The sequence below is a fragment of the Lampetra planeri genome, chromosome 5 (assembly GCF_965212315.1).
Source record: "Lampetra planeri chromosome 5, kcLamPlan1.2.h2, whole genome shotgun sequence".
NCBI lineage: Eukaryota > Metazoa > Chordata > Hyperoartia > Petromyzontiformes > Petromyzontidae > Lampetra > Lampetra planeri.
In genome coordinates this window covers 16,284,095-16,290,584 of record NC_136111.1, presented here as the reverse complement: position 1 = coordinate 16,290,584, position 6,490 = coordinate 16,284,095, and positions in this window count along the sequence as shown.

Below are 6,490 nucleotides of genomic sequence, written 5' to 3'. Positions count from 1 at the left end.
AAATCTCGCAACTTCACAATCACATTAACAAATCTCAAGTGACTAAATCACATCGTATCGTCATATGCGGTTGCTGATTCAATTACCTTGCTTAACCATATTTTGTTGCTTCTTTTCCTGGAAGGAAAATACGATTTTAAATAAATGGCTGTTCAGGTTTAGATGAACCACATTCCATTATTTTCATCACGCACGGGTATCTTAAATTTCGTGGGCCGTTAGTATTTCCGTATTATCTGTACGTTGATCTCTAAAATGTCTGAATTCCGAATAAAGTATGAATTAATAATTTACCCCACAATGGTCAGTTTTACTTTTAGTAATCGTGACGACGTTTATCCCGCAGTGTGTTCTCAGATTAGTGAGTAAAAGCGACACTCAGTGGCCTCACATCACTCATTGAGCTGTGATGGAGAGGGTTGGTGGAAACTCCCTCGAACCAAAGCCTGTCTTGCCATGTGAATGCGGTACAGTAAAGTGTGGAGTAAACACATTCCTGCGGAGGGAGCTGGTAGGAGCGTTGGGTTGCTCGGTCAATGGCCAGGGTCAACGGCGGCGTGGTGTATTCCGCAAAAATGCCCGACTGTGAGGGCGGGCACAAGCTGGCGTGAGTAGGTTTAACGTTGAGTTTAATAAGGGCACCACGGGGTGACCAGCCCCTCCCCACCCAGCCCCACCCCTCCCACCCCCCACCCAGCCCCATCCTCCCCACCCAGCCCCTCCCCACCCTTCCCACCCAGCCCCTCCCCACCCAGCCCCTCCCTTCACGACGGACGGACGGACACAATAATCCCCTGTGGGCTGATGTAACCAGAAGGTTCCTACCAGTATTATCTATCCCTCTGAATGAAATAGAATGTTGCCTTCCACATGTATATACGCTCATAAAATGGCGAACAAACATCTTCATATATGAAAGACTGCAGAGCTTTCACAATTGCGTCGGCTCACTGCCTGGTTGCCTTAGATTTGTTTTCTTTTTAAGGACATTTTATTCACGAATGTGTTGAATTTTCATGCATGAAAGCGACATTTGGAAATGTAAGGTTACTGGACAGGTGGCGAACTGATCTCGACGTGACGGGAAGGTCCGTTCCCCGGTGTGACGATCCCTGTTACCTGCGTCGCTTTCCGAGAAGGGGCGTTTGTTTGTCACGTTGCGTGACGTGGAAATCTTCCTTAAATGGATGAAAGGTTTCTGCATTTTTGGGTTACGCGCTGGGGTGGTTGCGAAACAGCAGAGATTTTAAGGTCACATTTCAATACTGCGACTTTGAAATCTCGCAACTTCACAAACACATTAACAAATCCCAAGTGACTAAATCACATCGTATCGTCATATGCGGTTGCTGCTTCAATTACCTTGCTAAACCATATTTTGTTGCTTCTGTTCCCGGAAGGAAAATACGATTTTAAATAAATGGCTGTTCAGGTTTAGATGAACCACATTCCATTATTTTCATCACGTACGTGTATCTTAAATTTCGTGGGCCGTTAGTATTTGCGTATTGTCTGTATGTTGATCTCTAAAATGTCTGAATTCCGAATAAAGTATGAATTAATAATTTACCCCACAATGGTCAGTTTTACTTTTAGTAATCGTGACGACGTTTATCCCGCAGTGTGTGTTCCCAGATGAGTGAGTAAAAGCGACGCTCAGTGGCCTCACATCACCCATTGAGCTGTGAAGGAGAGGGTTGGTGGAAACTCCCTCGAACATAAGCCTGTCTTGCCATGTGAATGCGGTACAGTAAAGTGTGGAGTAAACACATTCCTGCGGAGGGAGCTGGTAAGAACGTTGGGTTGCTCGGTCAATGGCCAGGGTCAACGGCGGCGTGGTGTATTCCGCAAATATGCCCGACTGTGAGGGCGGGCACAAGCTGGCGTGAGTAGGTTAAACGTTGAGTTTTATAAGGGCACCACGGGGTGACCAGCCCCTCCCCACCCAGCCCCACCCCTCCCACCCCCCACCCAGCCCCATCCTCCCACCCAGCCCCTCCCCACCCTCCCCACCCAGCCCCTCCCCACCCAGCCCCTCCCTGCACGACGGACGGACGGACACAATAATCCCCTGTGGGCTGGTGTAACCAGGAGGTTCCTACCAGTATTATCTATCCGTCTGAATGAAATAGAATGTTGCCTTCCACATGTATATACACTCATAAAATGGCGAACAAACATCTTCATATATGAAAGACTGCAGAGCTTTCACAATTGCGTCGGCTCACTGCCTGGTTGCCTGAGATTTGTTTTCTTTTTAAGGACATTTTATTCACGAATGTGTTGAATTTTCATGCATGAAAGCGACATTTGGAAATGTAAGGTTACTGGACAGGTGGCGAACTGATCTCGACGTGACGGGAAGGTCCGTTCCCCGGTGTGACGATCCCTGTTACCTGCGTCGCTTTCCGAGAAGGGGCGTTTGTTTGTCACGTTGCGTGACGTGGAAATCTTCCTTAAATGGATGAAAGGTTTCTGCATTTTTGGGTTACGCGCTGGGGTGGTTGCGAAACAGCAGAGATTTTAAGGTCACATTTCAATACTGCGACTTTGAAATCTCGCTACTTCACAATCACATTAACAAATCCCAAGTGACTAAATCACATCGTATCGTCATATGCGGTTGCTGCTTCAATTACCTTGCTAAACCATATTTTGTTGCTTCTGTTCCCGGAAGGAAAATACGATTTTAAATAAATGGCTGTTCAGGTTTAGATGAACCACATTCCATTATTTTCATCACGCACGTGTATCTTAAATTTCGTGGGCCGTTAGTATTTGCGTATTGTATGTACGTTGATCTCTAAAATGTCTGAATTCCGAATAAAGTATGAATTAATAATTTACCCCACAATGGTCAGTTTTACTTTTAGTAATCGTGACGACGTTTATCCCGCAGTGTGTGTTCCCAGACGAGTGAGTAAAAGCGACGCTCAGTGGCCTCACATCACCCATTGAGCTGTGAAGGAGAGGGTTGGTGGAAACTCCCTCGAACCAAAGCCTGTCTTGCCATGTGAATGCGGTACAGTAAAGTGTGGAGTAAACACATTCCTGCGGAGGGGGCTGGTAAGAACGTTGGGTTGCTCGGTCAATGGCCAGGGTCAACGGCGGCGTGGTGTATTCCGCAAATATGCCCGACTGTGAGGGCGGGCACCAGCTGGCGTGAGTAGGTTAAACGTTGAGTTTTATAAGGGCACCACGGGGTGACCAGCCCCTCCCCACCCAGCCCCACCCCTCCCACCCCCCACCCAGCCCCATCCTCCCCACCCAGCCCCTCCCCACCCTCCCCACCCAGCCCCTCCCCACCCTCCCCACCCAGCCCCTCCCTGCACGACGGACGGACGGACACAATAATCCCCTGTGGGCTGGTGTAACCAGGAGGTTCCTACCAGTATTATCTATCCCTCTGAATGAAATAGAATGTTGCCTTCCACATGTATATACACTCATAAAATGGCGAACAAACATCTTCATATATGAAAGACTGCAGAGCTTTCACAATTGCGTCGGCTCACTGCCTGGTTGCCTGAGATTTGTTTTCTTTTTAAGGACATTTTATTCACGAATGTGTTGAATTTTCATGCATGAAAGCGACATTTGGAAATGTAAGGTTACTGGACAGGTGGCGAACTGATCTCGACGTGACGGGAAGGTCCGTTCCCCGGTGTGACGATCCCTGTTACCTGCGTCGCTTTCCGAGAAGGGGCGTTTGTTTGTCACGTTGCGTGACGTGGAAATCTTCCTTAAATGGATGAAAGGTTTCTGCATTTTTGGGTTACGCGCTGGGGTGGTTGCGAAACAGCAGAGATTTTAAGGTCACATTTCAATACTGCGACTTTGAAATCTCGCAACTTCACAATCACATTAACAAATCCCAAGTGACTAAATCACATCGTATCGTCATATTCGGTTGCTGCTTCAATTACCTTGCTAAACCATATTTTGTTGCTTCTGTTCCCGGAAGGAAAATACGATTTTAAATAAATGGCTGTTCAGGTTTAGATGAACCACATTCCATTATTTTCATCACGCACGTGTATCTTAAATTTCGTGGGCCGTTAGTATTTGCGTATTGTATGTACGTTGATCTCTAAAATGTCTGAATTCCGAATAAAGTATGAATTAATAATTTACCCCACAATGGTCAGTTTTACTTTTAGTAATCGTGACGACGTTTATCCCGCAGTGTGTGTTCCCAGATGAGTGAGTAAAAGCGACGCTCAGTGGCCTCACATCACCCATTGAGCTGTGAAGGAGAGGGTTGGTGGAAACTCCCTCGAACCAAAGCCTGTCTTGCCATGTGAATGCGGTACAGTAAAGTGTAGAGTAAACACATTCCTGCGGAGGGGGCTGGTAAGAACGTTGGGTTGCTCGGTCAATGGCCAGGGTCAACGGCGGCGTGGTGTATTCCGCAAATATGCCCGACTGTGAGGGCGGGCACCAGCTGGCGTGAGTAGGTTAAACGTTGAGTTTTATAAGGGCACCACGGGGTGACCAGCCCCTCCCCACCCAGCCCCACCCCTCCCACCCCCCACCCAGCCCCATCCTCCCCACCCAGCCCCTCCCCACCCTCCCCACCCAGCCCCTCCCCACCCTCCACACCCAGCCCCTCCCTGCACGACGGACGGACGGACACAATAATCCCCTGTGGGCTGGTGTAACCAGGAGGTTCCTACCAGTATTATCTATCCCTCTGAATGAAATAGAATGTTGCCTTCCACATGTATATACACTCATAAAATGGCGAACAAACATCTTCATATATGAAAGACTGCAGAGCTTTCACAATTGCGTCGGCTCACTGCCTGGTTGCCTGAGATTTGTTTTCTTTTTAAGGACATTTTATTCACGAATGTGTTGAATTTTCATGCATGAAAGCGACATTTGGAAATGTAAGGTTACTGGACAGGTGGCGAACTGATCTCGACGTGACGGGAAGGTCCGTTCCCCGGTGTGACGATCCCTGTTACCTGCGTCGCTTTCCGAGAAGGGGCGTTTGTTTGTCACGTTGCGTGACGTGGAAATATTCCTTAAATGGATGAAAGGTTTCTGCATTTTTGGGTTACGCGCTGGGGTGGTTGCGAAACAGCAGAGATTTTAAGGTCACATTTCAATACTGCGACTTTGAAATCTCGCTACTTCACAATCACATTAACAAATCCCAAGTGACTAAATCACATCGTATCGTCATATGCGGTTGCTGCTTCAATTACCTTGCTAAACCATATTTTGTTGCTTCTGTTCCCGGAAGGAAAATACGATTTTAAATAAATGGCTGTTCAGGTTTAGATGAACCACATTCCATTATTTTCATCACGTACGTGTATCTTAAATTTCGTGGGCCGTTAGTATTTGCGTATTATCTGTACGTTGATCTCTAAAATGTCTGAATTCCGAATAAAGTATGAATTAATAATTTACCCCACAATGGTCAGTTTTACTTTTAGTAATCGTGACGACGTTTATTCCGCAGTGTCTTCCCAGATGAGTGAGTAAAAGCGACGCTCAGTGGCCTCACATCACCCATTGAGCTGTGAAGGAGAGGGTTGGTGGAAACTCCCTCGAACATAAGCCTGTCTTGCCATGTGAATGCGGTACAGTAAAGTGTGGAGTAAACACATTCCTGCGGAGGGAGCTGGTAGGAACGTTGGGTTGCTCGGTCAATGGCCAGGGTCAACGGCGGCGTGGTGTATTCCGCAAATATGCCCGACTGAGGGCGGGCACAAGCTGGCGTGAGTAGGTTAAACGTTGAGTTTTATAAGGGCACCACGGGATGACCAGCCCCTCCCCACCCAGCCCCACCCCTCCCACCCCCCCACCCAGCCCCATCCTCCCCACCCAGCCCCTCCCCACCCTCCCTACCCAGCCCCTCCCCACCCTCCCCACCCAGCCCCTCCCTGCACGACGGACGGACGGACACAATCATCCCCTGTGGGCTGGTGTAACCAGGAGGTTCCTACCAGTATTATCTATCCCTCTGAATGAAATAGAATGTTGCCTTCCACATGTATATACACTCATAAAATGGCGAACAAACATCTTCATATATGAAAGACTGCAGAGCTTTCACAATTGCGTCGGCTCACTGCCTGGTTGCCTTAGATTTGTTTTCTTTTTAAGGACATTTTATTCACGAATGTGTTGAATTTTCATGCATGAAAGCGACATTTGGAAATGTAAGGTTACTGGACAGGTGGCGAACTGATCTCGACGTGACGGGAAGGTCCGTTCCCCGGTGTGACGATCCCTGTTACCTGCGTCGCTTTCCGAGAAGGGGCGTTTGTTTGTCACGTTGCGTGACGTGGAAATCTTCCTTAAATGGATGAAAGGTTTCTGCATTTTTGGGTTACGCGCTGGGGTGGTTGCGAAACAGCAGAGATTTTAAAGTCACATTTCAATACCGCGACTTTGAAATTTAGCAACTTCACAATCACATCAACAAATCCCAAGTGACTAAATCACGTCGTATCGTCATATGGTGTTGCTGCTT